This window comes from Stegodyphus dumicola, chromosome 3 (assembly GCF_044657685.1).
Source record: "Stegodyphus dumicola isolate Sdum_Otavi_A_Nest chromosome 3, ASM4465768v1".
Classification (NCBI taxonomy): Eukaryota; Metazoa; Arthropoda; class Arachnida; order Araneae; family Eresidae; genus Stegodyphus; species Stegodyphus dumicola.
The window spans coordinates 133,452,123-133,469,539 of record NC_140770.1 but is presented as its reverse complement, the minus strand read 5'-3'; positions in this window follow the sequence as shown (position 1 = coordinate 133,469,539).

Genomic DNA, 17,417 nt, shown 5'->3' with positions numbered 1-17,417 from the left:
AGCTATGATGTAAAACGCAGTATAAAATAAGTTGTAAAATTATTTGATTGGCTTACTTTGCGTATTAAACTTTGAAAGTTAATAAAATATGATTGATGATGTCATTTTATGAATAACAAAAAATAGCTAAACGCTGGATTTTAAAGAGAGAAGATAATTTTTTTTTTCCTTAAAATTAATATATAGCGATATTTTTAATGCTAATATTACTCTGATTGTGAAAACATCTTTGTCATTGATATTTATGTCACTAGTAATTACTTTGCGTTTAACATAACATTTCTTAAGGAAACTAAGATATTTCTTCCTGTTGTCAATATCTTTCCTAATGCAATCATTTTTATGACTATTTTTATTGCTTGATATTTTATTAAGGTTATTGAAGTTTGCACAATTTATCTTTATTCTTAAATTTAAATTACTTTCCCTTCCCCGCTCTTATTGAATAATAGTTTAGGAGCCCTTAAAAATTCGTTCTTTATTTTTTATTTTTCCTATCTATTTTGCAACTCATTATCCAATTATTTATATTTATTTCATTTCGAAATTCGAAATCCATTATTTAATTGCCCTCATAACAAAACCATTTTCTTTCTCGAAGTTACGTTAGTTATGAATTAAATAAAATATCTGTGAAATATAAAACAAAATTTTGATTTTTAACAATTTGTGATTTTGCAAAAGTAAATCTGTAACTAAAACAGAAGTCTTACAAAATGATTGTACTCTAATTCTGACAGTTCATTACAAGTCTGAGTGAGTTGTGATATTCTTGAACTAGTTAAATAACAATTGGAAAGCACGAATCAAAACGCATTCAATTTTTAAAATTTAAATGCAAACTAAACTATCATAATGTGCTACTTTAAAATGTAAACCCACTTTAAGCTGATTCCCGGATGCTTCTGTTTATGGGGAATCTCTTTACAATGCAGAGTATTAAGTCTTGAATCTTCCTTTTGCAACGAATTGCGTCACTTTATCTTATGTTTCGGTAAGATCTTGCTGTAGTTTTTCTTTTTGAATGCTACATTTCACACAAACAACTCAAAAACAGAGAAAAATGTTCGAACATTTTCAGTGAGTAATAAAAAAAATTGTCAGGGGTTTTACATGTAAGGGGAAACTTTAGAAATATTCTTTTATCCCCTGAAATGAGAATCGAGCTTTCCTAGCACGTTTCCAACAAAAACTCTACTATCGGCGGGTGAATGCACAGAGGTTGTTCGCACATTCTTTAGGTGATTCTGATTTACTAGAAAAATATCGATTGCTTGGGAACTTTTTTTAAACTGCAACTAAACTTGTGAAAGTATGAGTTATCTTCTGCTACTTGATAGTTTCATTTTCATGTACAGTGGAGCTTTTAAAGAAGCAATGGATGGAAACCTATGTTTGTTCTCCTTCTGAAGAAAATTATTCGTATCTACATATTAAAAAACTTTGAGAAAACCATGGTGTACCTATATCTAAGCTATGACGGGTAATATTGTAAACATGAAAGTCAAAGTTTGGCTTCAAGGTTAAACATTCTTCAAAATACATATCCAAGGGAAACAATGGAATGTTTCGAATGCTGGAAAGGTAAAACCTTTAATGCTAAAAGAAAAACTTTGAAGTCAAAGGACAGTTGCATAATCATTAAAATGTTCAGCGTCAACTATAAACAAAGGGATTAGAGCTGATTTGAATCTTAAAAAGGCGAAAAAACGTAATGTGCATTTTTCACGACATATCGCTGAAAGCAGAATGCGCAGCAGAATTCTCTATGAGAAACAATTATTTGGATAAAAATGGAAAAATGTTTTCGCAAAAGATGAATTTTGGGTATATTTGAATGACTGCAATTTAAAAGATATCCATTTATTGCCATCAAGGAGAAGAATAAAATCTTAGAACATGGTTCAAAGAATCTAAAGAAATATTTATTATTTTTGTTGGTTTTTGATATAACGACTGTAAGGTTCATCCTAATACACTTAACATTTTTTTAAGCTCCTTTCCTATCCATCCTAATTTCAGCCTACAATTTCCTACCAGAATGTGGTTTTAGAATCGCGTTTAATGCAAATCAGTAGGAGTAGTCGAAGTACCACTGACTTCGAGAGAGGGAAGTATTCTGACTAGCGCGTGGTAGCTTTTGGCTACGTCTCTCTAAGATGTTGCTTCTCTCGACCGTATTACGGACCCTTGATAGCTTTGCTACCTAATTCGATATTTAGGGGCCAACTAGTTAGATTTGTGTTAGCTTCGGCTACATCTCTTTAGCTAAGCATTAGTTAAGTTCCTATTTATTTTACTTTTGACTTTAAACCCAAGTGGAGGGTTTGTTGTACGCCCTAATAAAGGGGCTTACTGTTATTCCTTATTTTGAGTAATAAAGGGTAATTAAACCTTCTTGAGCTTTACGTTTCTGTTACTGAACTTAAGCGATTATTCGCTTAGTTGTTCACAAGGTTCCTCCACACGTAAGCTATTAGATAAGAGGGAGGAACACCACACGACAAATAAAAGCAGAAAACTGTTAAGCTCAACTCTATGTATTATAAGGAACATATTTGATAACCAACTTTCAAATATGAAATAACTTATCTTTACCCACAGTGCCATCAATCAGTAAATAATGTTAAGACTTTAAAAATAAATAACTTTTATTTGCACTATATTTTTATTATTTCAGAGCTTTTGGATATTTTATGACAGAAAATTTCTCCACCATGCAAAAGACGGAAATTTTCCAGTTTTACTTTAACAATCTAAATCAGTTCTTTTGATACGGATAGTATATCTTGTACTGTTCTTGTCAAAGAATGCTTGAATATAAGAATATAAATTAGCTGTTGAATGGTAGGAAAACTCAAATAAGCAAGATTACTGATTTCATTCACTTTGTTTAAGCTTCAATCAGGTGATAAAAGTAACAGGACATTTTTCACATTTTTAATGTATTTGGAAGCAGGATTGGAATGCGTTTATTTACGCCAACACTTTACGGTGTAGTTTTATAGTTCCAGGGATACCAATCACTCTGTCAAGGCAAATGTTTGGCCAACGCATAATTTTGCGAGTTTCTGAATCTAACTGTCCCATAAACTACTATACCTGGATTTTATGGTTGCAGATTCTTTTCCACTTGGGCTACACAAATCGAATAAATCACGAAACGTACAGTAGTACGAGGCTTACATGATAATATACGACAAGAAATAAAAGTATTAGCTCAAAATCTTACAAGAATTATAAAGAATTTCTGGACAGACGGTTACTTTGAGTCCAACAATGGCAGTTATTTTCAAAATATTATTTTGGAAATGCGGTATAAACATAATTTCATGAATTTTATTGAATGGAAAGAACAGCAACAAAATTAAATATGGGGAAAGAAAAAAGCAATTTATTCATTAAGCTATAACACTGATTTTGTATCACCATACAGAAATTCAGTCTAAGTTAAAAACTATACTATATTCCGACCAGATCGGTAAATTGTAATTCGGCTAGTGACGTGGGTTTTACATTCCTTAAAGGTTTTATGCATGCAAAAGATAAGGTTGACACATACAAAAGATGAGAACTTTATACAAATATGCGAGACATCGTATTATGGATTCTTCTCGCTTGAATAAATCTGCTGTAGCAAGTGATAAAGGATCAGTTTTATGTAATGTTATCCTAGAGTTAAACTTGACGGTACAAGAGACATGTTTACGAAAGACCTGTTTACTGTGTGCCCAACTGGATTAGTTTAGAATGACAGTTTACGAGAGAATCATTCTATATTTGATCTCAATGGGTTCGGAAGGGCACTTGACAGACAGATGTGTTTTGCATATTTAAATGGACGAATTGTGGCTGAATGCTTTAGAGTAAATCCGTTTTAAATGATGTACTCCATCCCATACATTCATTTAAAGCCTTTAGGTTTCAAGCCGATCAATAGTTTAAAGATGCCCGTGGTTTTTTAAAAAAATGTAATCCAAAAGTAATAGTAAGGTAGCAAATAAATGAAGAAGTAATTTATTTACTACCGCGTAATAATTAGTGCAACTAAGCTAAGGAATATTGCTTACTAGATTTTGCCAAGTTAGAACAATCTTTTAAAAAAAGAAATGAAAAAAGTATTTTATACTTTCCCATAATGGAAATAATAAACCACCCATTTCAATTTCCTGGAGGTCAAAATAACGGACCATATAAATTTTCCCCTCAAACTGATTCCCTAGAAGCTTCGGAAATTTTTTGCATAGTAATCTTGAAGTATCAAGTTTTCCTTCTATGTTACAAGGTAAGTTGTGATCAACACCGGAATGTTCCTACTCCAGGTCCAACTGTCAAAACTTATAATAGTTTTTTTTTATTCTGATATGGTTCGATTTTTTATATAAGAAACATAATAAAAACGTATTTCGGAGACCTAGACAAAACATAATTTTACTGATAGCAAATTGAGCTGGTGGCTGGTGACTAATCCGAGAAATGTTTTTGTGATAACTGAAAAATCTTGAAATTAAATCAGGGAATCCCTATAAGGTATACGTAGATATAAATGAAATAGTCATAGGCAGCAGCATTTAGATTAAGGAGGTACAATGGTTAAAACTAAGAGACAGGAGCTGGAAAAATCATAATTACATATAAGAATAATACCGCTGAATGTATTTCTTAGGCTCAAACGAAAATAATGTGCCTAGTATGGTAGTAGGCACAAAATTGTATTATGCCCAGCTCCTCATGAATTCTGTTATTCGTGATAAACAATGGGCAGCTAAAGATTTCCTGAGGATTCAGGAAGATGTTTCTTGTTGTCTTACAGTAATAGGCCTAAAGTTGGAAGACATAGCTTAGCATAGACGGAAGTTAGTTTTGTAAATAAATAAGTTGTTTTCTAAAGATAAGAGGCTGTTTCGGCAATCAAAAGTTACTGTCTTGTTATACGAGCCGGGAACTTCTTCAGAACCACCCTGAAGAAACCATCTGAATCATCTTAAATTTAAACTTAAATTAATTGTTGAATGGTTAAAAGGATCCAATAAGCAAGACCGCATATTTTGCTTTCTTTGTTTGAGTATTTAAACAGGTGATAAAGACAATGGGATATTAAACTTTTTTCAGGATTGCTTTCTTCAGGAAGATATGACATTTTGGCGGGAAAAATTCATCTCAACTTTTAGTCATGCATTTCTGTGTAAACAAAGTCATATCCGTGCTCGCTATTTCCACTACTTATATGCGGGGTATATGAGGCTCTCCTTACTAGCTTAAAAGCTAACCAATATTTGAAATTCAAAGTCCAATATAACCGCAGTAAATTGGAGACAGCATGCAGTTTTTAATTAATCGAATTGTTTAATACTGAAACATAATTAAATTTCATAGTATTTTCAATCGATTAGTTTATTCTGTTTTTTGTTCTTCGAAGCAAATTTTTTAAACTAAGTAATAAATACAACCTAATTTGGCTTAAATGTTGAAGAATGTTCTGTCATTTCAAAGACTGCTCTTGAAGAAGAGGATTTGTTCTAAGTTTGTTCGCCTTTGAAACTGATGATTTTTATCAAGAATCTATACCACTCTAAGGTTGCTTTTTTTGCCTTGTTCTAAAATTTATATTGACATATTTCTCTTCCAATTTGATTGAGAGAATATATTTAACTCTTTGAAGACCAAAACGGCCCAGACGACCTTTCATTCGGACGATCACAAACACCCCAAACGGCCGAAATTCCGAAGTTGTTTTCTTCCCTCCTCGAAGGTATGAAGTTATGCAGTAGCAGGTGCAGTTTCCTCAAATGCACTGTATCAGTTTATTGCAGGTAGATTGCCCTAAAAGGATTTATTTGCTGTTTCTTATCTTTATTTATTAGAAGTAGAAAGGATGTCATTTGAAATCATTACTCTTCTTTGCGCTCTAATGGATGGGGTGGGGAGGAAATTGCTGTGACTCTTGAAAACCATTTGGGGCGGTTCGGTATTTTAACATACAGATTAGCAAAAGCTTTCGTTTTCAAAGAGTTAAAAGTTCAATAATGCGAGAGCTACTTAATTAATTAAAATTTAAAACTGCGATCTTAATGCCAAATTTTAAGGAATGGATCGTTCACTGCTCGGAATGAACCCCTGATATAAAGTGGTGCTTGCTCAGCTTCATGCAGCTTTGGTTATAGTAACCATTTAGATACATATCTAATAGAACAAAGAATATATTGCGGATATATAGTATTTTGTTATCTTCCATTCAGAGAGCTCGTATCTAAGGACATCAAATGTTCGGGCAATATTAGCACTATCTGAGGCAACAATATTCTTGGGAGGCATCGTGAAATAATTATATGTACGTTATATGTAAAAAAAAAATAACTCGCAAGCGCACAAACACGTTAATCAAAGAACACCGAGTGATCTGACGAAGGGATTTCCTGAGTCGAGCCGGATCGGGAAATGGCGCTAAGCGTACCAACAGCCTGGCTCGTTGCTTGTTACTCGAGTCAACGCTCGTATTTAGAGACAAATTTTTCGCTCATACTTTTCTCGTATCTCGAATTTTTCGTATATAGAATTGCTCGTATCTCGAGGTTCCACAATATGTCAAATCAGTCTAGGGCTATCTGTCTGATGAAATGGATGACTCGTGGATTATATAATGGAGAGGTTGTTTCTTACACACGTTACACTTGAGAAACACTAGGAAAATATTTATGCAACCTGCCAATTTTGTACGATTTGAATCCGAGATGAACAACCAGTTTTTAACTGTCTCATAGACTCGGCCACCTGTTGAGCCAGAAGAAAAACGGCAATGATATTATTGTTATGAATATTGATTTCATAAGCATTCAGCTCACACTTATTAGACCACCAATGGCCGAATGGCTGAGATCATCGAACACTGCCAGCTTGAACCATATTCAGATCTTGACGAGTGAACTGGCGGTATTCAGCGTTTTCGTGGATGACCTAATGTGTAGTGAAAATAACAGTCAGTTCCCTTTAGAAAGTTCGGAAAGCCATGCCTTCCATAGAAAGATGTTCCTTCCATAGAAAGATGACTTTTCTGATGTTTGCTGTAATCGACTGAACAGTTTCATTATCAGAAAGCTGGTAAATATTGTTTTTATTTGAGTCAATTTTTCCGATATTTACACATCTTTTAGTATTGTAATGCAGTTTGAATTATAATTCTTTAATCCAGTTTAGATTTAAAGAACACAGATAATTAACGCCTTGATTAGCTGTGTTCTTTAGATCTGAACTCATTAAATAGCTTTGGGAGAGATAACACCATGCCGCTTTATGAGAAAACTATTGAGTAATACAAGCTTGCGGTGATTAAATGTACAGTTACATATCAAAATTTACTGCAGATGTCATTCATAAAAATTTTTAGTCAGTGGAATTGGAAGTAAAAAGAAAAGTAAACAAATGTTAAAAAAACGAAAGTGCATGTATGGTAATGGAATTAAAGTATTACCCTATGTGCGCTCCCCTTTGGGGTTCGAATAAAGGTAAGAGTACAATCACAGATCTTTATAGTTTCTACAATGTTAGATCTCCATACACAGATTTTTAAAGATATTTTATGTCAGATAAATATATATTAATGTAGAAGCATGGGACTCAAATTTAAAGTCGTAGAAATGCTTCAATTAAAATTTTATGTAATTATTAAAATGTAAGAAATCAAGACCCTTAAGGGGGCACATGCACCATAAAACCCTTAAGATCTTCGAATATGTGACTGTTGCATGAATTGGGATATTTTATTTATTTTAAAAGCAATTACTTCTAACTTTTTACAGCTGGCTACATGATATAGTTGCTTTAGGAACTAGTAACCAGAAAGTTTGTATTGCTTAAAATATTTTTATAATTTAATTTGCTTCGTGTTATTTTGTAAAGAACTACTATGATTTTTTGCCCTCCATTTACAGAGCCATTAAGCTTTTTGATGATGGACACGTAAAATGTTCAACGCCCTGGCCGGGACTGGGACTTGGACCTCTCGAATACGCTCCAAATGAGTTACCGTTACACTACGAAGGAATGCTGGAAGGAAGTAGAAAATACCTTATACACTTATCTCATAAAAATTTTCTGTGTACCTATAATTTGATTTGGACTGGATTTATTAGATTTTAGCAATATATAGTATGGGGAAACAGCCTTCATGGAGGCCTTTTTAAGAGAATTTGTCTCTTATTAATGCTGTGTATAAGGAAAATGAGGAAAGATCCTAAGCTGGCAGCATGTTTGCAAGGATTTGAACCCGATGAAACTGCCATTATCCAGCGGTCTTGCCGCTCAGCGTGTTTCCATTAGGAAATGCGTGAGACAAAAATAGGAAACAGATTATTAGTAAGAGGCATAAGCTCGGTGGTTAATTACTCAGTAGATTCGATTAACTTCCTTTTCCTATCTCTAAGAAGGTAAACATCTTCAGGTACAAATTTTTGCAATAAGTATAACTGTTTTGTTTGGGAGTAAATTTATATGTGAAAATCTTTTTCTCCCTTAATTAAAGGGAAACCCAAAAATCTTCAAAAAATGGTGAGTTCCGATTTTTGCATTTTCATATTCTCTACACTTTTATCGTCCCAAAAATAACATTCTTTAATCTCAGAAAATTAGAGCTGTTAAAAATCTAGTTTTACTTTGTCTTCGAATGCTTTGATAAATGAGGATTTTTACATAAAAACGCGTTTTTCTCCAAACGTGATTTTTTATACTCGATGTACCTTTTCACAGGAACTACTGCTCACAGGTATCCAAAACTTTTATGGCTTATTTATTAGGTTTCTTAATATTTACTGAAATGAGCCTTTTGTTAAAAACTCAAAAACAAAATTTAGAAATTTTTTTTATGTGAGAAAAGTGCTAAATTTTACTATGCCTAACTCAAGCGTGTACCTACAGCAGATTTTGAGAAAAGTACATCGAAAGGCCAATTTAACATTGCCGGTATACTAATATCCCTTAATGAATGTAAAACGAAGAACTAGATTGGCGGATGAGCATCTGCTGTTCGTGATGCAGTTCGCGACGAAGGTAGTTTCCAAGTTTCTCCAAGTTTACAAATTTTATCAAAATCGAAACGCTATGAATTGCTGTAATAAGAAATAAAGAACTTTATAATTATTTACGCACAAATGCATGTGCTTAAGTAAAATATTATGTTCGTATCCTTATGGTAACTTGAATCTCAATGGAAATTGGATAAATGCTTCCTATGTGCATCAAATTAATGTTTGATTTATAAAAGAAAGAGAATAGGTTGCCAATAATTATTCTCAAGTTTTCTCCCACTTGGAAATTTTCGTATTTTGTTCGTTTTTAGTTTAAGCAGGGTATTTAAGTTCAGTAAGTCTTTCTCCAACACCTGCAAATTATTTGAAATAAAACCCAGTCTGAAAATTTAATATTTAGCTGTTAATACAGGTATGTGTGTACGTGTTACGTGAGGAATGAAGCATCATAATTTTCTTATAAAAATTAACCTTTACATTTCATGCAGAAAATAAATATAAACTGCAATTTTTCTCTTGCGTTATTAATATTACTGTTTACGCATGTTTTAATAAATATCTATTAAATAAAATTTAAAATTCAGATTTGTTAAGAAAATTTTACATTCATGAAACCTTTTCGTTTTGGTAAAATAAATAAATAAATAAAATCTATGCTCTTCAGCTCCTTTGACATCGTACATTCGGCCCACATGCAATTTGACTTTAAACCGCTGCATTAGCATATTGAATTTAAAAGTTCCATCTGAATACACTATTAGCACTACTTATTTCCTTATAAAACATTTTACACGTTTTGAACAATATAAAGTATTTTTAACAGCTATTAATATAAAAATCAACAGCCATAACACCCTTAGCATAACACATCTGATTACACCATTTCCAACACATTTTCAGTGGGAACCAGTACACATAGGTATACTCATCTTATGAAGTGGCGAATACACTAGCAGGGAGAAAATGATCCATATGAAATAATGCAGCCCAAGCAGGAAAAAATAATTATTAAATATATCATTTCCATTTAAATACATGATTAATTATTTTTCTCATTTTAGTTCATTAATAATTATTCCATCCGTTTTAAATAAAGGCCTTTTTATTTTTTAAATATTATGTGTTGATTTTAATTTGAGTTAGTTTATATATTTTAACTTCAATTAATGTTTTCCCACGTGAAAAAAAATAGTGTATTAAAGTGGAAAGTCATTAGGTTTTTTTGATGCTGGAGAAGTGAAAACGGAATCGCCGGAACACGAACTTGAACCTCTCGAATATGCCATAGTTTGCTAACCATTACGCCACGAAGGCATGCAGAAAGGAGGTAGAAAATACCGTTAAAATATTTTTGGATTTCAAACTGTGGTCCTCAGGCCTTTAATATATTATTAATAGTTTGTATTAATTACTATTAAGTGCATTGTATTACGTTAGTGCATTTATTTAACGTAAATTCAATGTTTTTCTTTAAATAAATGAATGTAGAGAACCATGATGTCATACGGCGATAGTAGCGCCTTCACCTGAAGTAAAAGTTTGTTAGATGTTAGATGCTAGACTGGAATGGCGCATTAAGCCATATCCCTTGATTTGTAGAATATTTCATATGTTGATTAATTAACTAATTAGCCGTACATATTGTAAATAAATATTTAACTTAACCTTGGCAAATATATATCAATCATAGATATGATATTCTTCATATAAAAAGATAGATTTTAGATAGGCAGAAGTTTCTTCTTACAAATAAAAACCCCCTTACGCGACAATGAATTAATGTAATATCTTACTGAAAAATTAAGTGCATTAGTGTACACATGAGTTGCAAACTGAAGTAATGTGCCATTTTATAGTATAACCAAGTATAAGAAATGTATTTCATGTTCATAATTGCACGTTAAAGCAAACTGAAACTGGCGTAGCATTTGAACTTGCAATGGAACATGTAAAGTGTTCAAGAATAATTAGAATAACGTGAATTTTCAAAAGACTAAAAAAAGTACTTTTAAAGTAAGATAATGATTACTTTATTTTCTTTCTATCTTTTCCGTTTTTAGCTTCTCCATTTATTTTATTTTATTTATTTCTTTATAATTCTTTTTACTTAGAGTCATAATTTTAAACTGTATTTCGAATAATTGTTCAACACGAAATTAAAGAGAGCAGTTAATATTTGTATATACATGTACTTATTTAACTCTGTAATTTGTATGGTCATGTATAATTAGGTATACCAGAACAACTACGAAACAATTTCAACAGTTATACATTAGTAACGGTTACGGTTGCCCACGTAAAATCGTTTAAATGTAGATAAATATCTGACGTCCGAACTGCCGATTCACTCGTGACTGTAGTTTGCCAGTTAGTAGATTTACTCCTTACTCTTTAAAAACAGCTAAAATCTTGCTTAGTTGACATGACCAGGTGCTATCTCAGAGGAATAGCTGCTACTATATATGTTAGTGAAAGAGAATCAAAGACTCTGAGACAAATTACTGGAAATAAAATAAAGGTATAAAGCATTAAGGGGTATCAGAAACCCCTATACCGACAATGTTAAATTAGCCATTTTCGATGTACCTTTTCTCAAAATCTGCTGTAGATACAAGCTTGAATTTTTTTCTGTAATTAAAGTATACCTATCTGATTATACTGAAATGAGCTTTTGAAACATTTTGAATTTTAGAGTGAATTACAGAATATTTTGTTAGGCATAGTAAAATTTAGCACTTTTCTCACACAAAAAAATAACAGTTTTTTTTTCTAAGTTAATTACAAAAAGCTCATTTCAGTAAATATGAGGGAACCTAATAAATAAGCCATAAAAATTTTAGATACCTGTGAGCAGTAATTCCTGAGAAAAGGTACATCAAGTATAAAAAAATCACGTTTGGAGAAAAACGCGTTTTTTGTAAAAATCCTCATTGATCAAAGCAGCAGATGACAAATGAAAACTAGATTTTTTACAGTTCTAATTTTCATAGAGATTAAAGAATGGTATTTTTAGAAAGATAAAAGTGTAGAGAATTTGAAAATGCAAAAAATCCGAAATCACAATTTTTTGAAGATTTTGGGCTTTTATCACCCCTTAATAAATGTAGGTAATTAATTACATTATATTAAGCAAAGTATTGTTTAAATTTGGAATATAAATTAAGAATCTTATGGAACGTCGAAGAAGGCACTTGAGAGAACTGATATACTTTCAAGCCGCGCGAGTGATAAGTAAAAGATGTTATGCTTCTCTGAGTGGCAATACTTACCTTACCAGCTTCAATGAAATGTTAAATACATTAATACCTTAACATAATGTAATGCAAACTTTATATATTTCCGACATCAAAATAACAAGTTATCTTTTAGACTTAGTGTTTTTGTTTCTTATTCCTTTCTGGAAATACGAAAAACGTAAATTAACTCAAATTAAATTAAATTGCAGTGCGCTACGCTGGTTATTAGAAAACCAGAACAAAAAGTACATATTAACTGATTAACTTAAAGATAATATTTAATTATTTTTCAAAATTCTGAAGTTAAAAATATAAAGTAACCTCTAACAATGGGCTTCCTTTATTTAAATCTGGGGTTTCTATTCCTGAGAAAAAATAGGAATTTCCTTAGAAGTAGGAAAACATTTTTAATAATACCCTGTGTTTCCAGTAGGAAGTCTCCATTAAAAGGTTAATTTTAACATCAAATACCAATTACAGTAAGTTCTTAAATGTATTAATTCTAAGTTTGAGGATTTACCCTTAGGAAAAGCGAATGTTTTAATGCATTATTTGCAAATAACATTATTTTTTATTATATTATAATGTGGAATGTGTGTAGTTTATTCAATTGGGAAATTCAAGTTTGTGGCACATTTTTCACCATTTATACGTTCTCTTTCTCCCTGTAACACAGAATAATAGTTTGGTATAAATCTAAACAAGCCATTTTTAAAAACTGATGCCGTCTAAATAAGATTGTATCCCTCGAGAGTCCCATCCTGTGCTCCGTTGACGCTTTTATTACACTGGAAACTTCTTTTGTGCAATAAACACTTTCGAGAAATCTTGCTACTCTTTTTTTCCTTTCTCGAGAAGGCAGAATCTTAAAAATATCTTCCTCATAGGGAGAAAGCTGCAAGTTGTACACTTTTCAACGAAAAGCTGATATTAACCTTTCTATTTTTTCCTCAAACAGTGCGAAAAAGTAAGCCTAGGGGAAATAATGAAACTCAGATTTCTTTTAACGTGATAACTCCGTTTTTTTATTTACTTATTTATTTTATTTATTTATTATGTTGAGCAGAGCGAAAGATAATTTGTTCAATGTTGTTGACGTGTGTCAAAGCTCTTCAAATTGAGTTTTTATCTGAGAAAACAGAAGGATATCACAGTGTCAAAAAAAAAAAAAAAAAAAAAAAAAAAAAAAAAAAAAAAAAACTATTCCTCACTACTGATTTATACATAGATATTTCAATAATAATTAAACCAGATAAACGGTAGTAAATTCAGACCTAAGACTATGAAACCGAACTATGAATGATACTTACAAAATTCAAAAAAGCAACACATTAAGAAATAAAGAAAGAATAAGGTGATGCCAATTATATTTCAATATTTGGTGAAATTCATAAAATTAATATCAATATAAAACATTATGAAAATCTAAAAACACGTTTTAAAATTCCTTTGTAAAGAAATGAGACCATTTATGTATAAATTTATTTTGAGACTTCCTTGGCAATGCGAATAGTAAGGCGCCATCGGATAACGATGTATCGTCGTTGGCCATTTCGCAAGTGTTGCGAACGATGATGTATAATCTTTCGGCACTAAAAGGGTTAAACCTATGCTGGCTTAGAAAACTCCTACTCGGCGTATTAATTTAAATGTTCGGAAGCCAATAACCTTAACAATGATGACAGAACTAAAGTAAAGTAACAGTGATGGCAGAACTAAAGTAACGTGCCTCGAGAGAAAGAAACATGCTGTGTCTTACAATCCAAAAACATCAGCTTAAATACTGTCCAGCCTATTATCATTCCCGGTGAGGAAACGGAAAGGATAAGTTATAGTAAACTGTAAAATATTTCTTGTAAATTTGTCAAAATTATAATCTGAAATCCATAATCCAAATCTGATAACAGTATTATAAGGTATTTCTCCCGCCTTCGTAGTGTGGTGGTCAGCACGCTGGGCTCGTATTCCAGAGGTCCGTGGTTCGATTCCCGAAGAAGGCGTTGCTCAATTTTCATCTTTCCGCCCGAAATAACCTAATGTCTCAACAGTGGCGCCAGAACTAAAAGGGTGGTGGATGATGTTTCTCCACACCCAGAATTTGGCAATTGGGTCCCCTAAAAGCCCCAGTCGCCCTTGAAAACGCGGAGTATATAAAGTATTTCTCTCGCTTTCTTAGCATGCCTTCGTAGCGTTGTGGTCTGCATGCTGGGCGCGTATTCCAGAGGTCCGTGATTCGGTTCTCGGCGAAGGCGTTGCTCATTTTTCATCTCTCTGGCTCGAAATAACCTAATGTTTATAGTATAACGGAATTCTCAAGTTTCAGAACCTGAAAACCCTAAACAATTCTCTGCAAATGATGCATTATTACGTTCTTATGGTCCCTGAAAGTAAAACCGTAGTAAAATATAATTTTTGAGTAAATTTACGAAACACGACTTTGATTCACACATATTTTGTTTCAGGAAAAGCGTTTTCAGTAAATCACTACTAGCGTCTTTTTGAGCCATGATTGAACTCTCTTGCTGAAGATGAAATTGATTACACTAAAATAAAATCTATGTCAATCGATGTTATTTTTCTTACCCTCAACAAAACATCTAATTTTTTTCCAAAAATTTACGAGTAAAAACATTCTTTACTTACAGCAATATAATGTTTATTGCTATTGGTGTTTTTATTAATAGAATTGTGTGTGGCGTTCCGACAGATACTTCAACTTCTATTCATGAGATGGCGCCACGTGTAAAATCCAGTTCTTAATCGGAGCAGCAAAGCGACGTCATTACTCACTCAGACTTCTCGTCAGACAACTGTACGCGACGGTAGCATGAACTGTGTTCCGAGCTCCGCCTTGATCTCTGCAATGTAATTTAAATTGTAATTTAGTACTTAATATATTCTTTTGTTGTAGGAGATTGTCTACTCTTATTTTCTTTAATTATATCATGCATTAAGCACACGACCACCAAAAGTGGTGACCTTTTGACTGAGCACGCTACTGACAATGGATTTTCAACGACCCTAAGTCACGTGCATCCAAGGCATTCTGAAGAACTGACTAAAAATAACAACGAATATGGACATTAAACGTATGCTACAACGTACCCCTTCAATTATTTCTAGAATATATAGTGTTGATATATATTGCTTGTGTTTTTTTCAAAGTCGTGCATATCATCGCAAAGAGCTTCAGCAAATCATCAGTGTGATCTGTTCCGTTCCGCTGACTTCGCCAGTGGTGCAATAATTCTTCGATCATTCAACTTTTGTGACAAATGTGATACAATAGTGATTTTCGCTAAATGTGCTACATCAGTAATTTTTCTGCAACGTGCTACGGCAAAATTCTTCCCTCAGTGTTCGAAAGTAGTGAATTTTTTTCTCATGTGCTACAGGAGTGATTTCCTTTTTCCTTCGAAAGTGCCTTAGCAGTGTGAAGTGGTGATTTTGTGTGTGCGCAATACAAAATGAACGCATCATTTTTTTTCTCAAATAGGGGTTTCTTTCAAATGCCTTTCGGTAAAATATTATTTGTGTGTGTAATTGCTGACCCTGTCTTATTTGTGTGTGTATCGTTACGTAAATTTTTTCTGCATGGTTAAAATATTTATTGTTCTCATGGTAAAATATCAATAGTGTATCCTCATGCTACAATATTTGTGCTGTTAAGTGTTTATTAATTAAAGTGAAAATTATCCATCATTATGCCCGACGGTATTCCACCAGAGCCACAAATCACATGCGTTGCGATGAAGACACCGCCTTTCTGGAAAAATAATCCTTCATTGTGGTTCGCTCAGATCGAAGCACAATTTTCTATCGCTCGCATTAGTGAGGATTCTACAAAATTCAACCATGTAGTTGCAGCAATTGAGTCTGATATTCTGAATTCAGTGCATGACTTAATTCTCAAACCACCTGATTGTGATAAATACTCCAAACTGAAACAGCGGCTCATTGAAATCTATTCAGAAAGTGAATCTTCAAAAATACGTACTTTACTACAAGGACTTGAACTTGGAGATCAGCGACCTTCATACTTGCTGTCACGAATGCGTGATCTGGCAGGAAGCCATTTTAGTGACGACTTGTTGAAGTCACTATGGCTTTCGCGTCTCCCTAATAACATACAAATAATTCTTGCTGCTTCCAATGAAGATCTAACCCGTTTAGCAGCGATGGCTGACAAAATTAATGAACTTGTTACTCCAGCTTATGTCAGTGCTGCTAATGCTGCACCTTCCAGTTCATCCATCGAACAACAAGTGGCTGAATTGACCAAAAAAGTATCTGAACTCTCTACAAGTCTTCATGCTTCACGGAGATACAATCGATCAAATCAGAGCCCACGTAATAAATTTCGTGCCTGAAGCAGGAGGCGATCTCGTCACAATACTCGAACGCAGTACAAAGAACCCACAAGTGGCATATGTTTTTATCATATGAATTTTGGCGCTCAAGCTTGCAAGTGTGCCCCTCCATGCACTTTTGAACAAGCGGGAAACTAAATGGGCGGTCTTCTGCTGGCCAACAGAATGTCCGCCACATCGACAGAATAGTACTGGCTGATCGTTCAACTCAGTTATGTTTTCTAGTAGATACTGGAGCTGACATATCAGTGCTCCCGAGAACTAAAACAAATGCTCACTAACTTAATAAACTTGTACTGTATGCAGCCAATGGTACCCAAATTGCAACCTACGGCACCAAACTATTGACACTTGATTTAAACTTGCGCCGGACTTTCAACTGGCCTTTCATTATTGCGGATGTAACTCAAGCAATTATTGGTGTCGACTTCTTGACACATTTCCACCTTCTAGTGGATGTCAAGAATAATTGCTTAATTGATGCTACAACTCAGCTGACATCACAGGGCCAAGCTTCTCACATATCGAACGTACCTACCAACATAAGTGTTGTATCGGGCAGCACACGGTTTCATCGGTTATTAGCAGAATTCCCTGACCTTTTAAACCCATCCAAATCAGGGCAGCATACTAATCAGCCAAAAGTGTATCATCACATTGAAACACATGGCCTACCTGTATTTTCCAAGCCTCATCGTCTTTCTCCAGAGATGCTAAAAGCTGCTCGCAAAGAATATGAATTCATGCTAGCACAGGGAACCATTCGCCCATCTAAAAGTCCATGGGCCAGT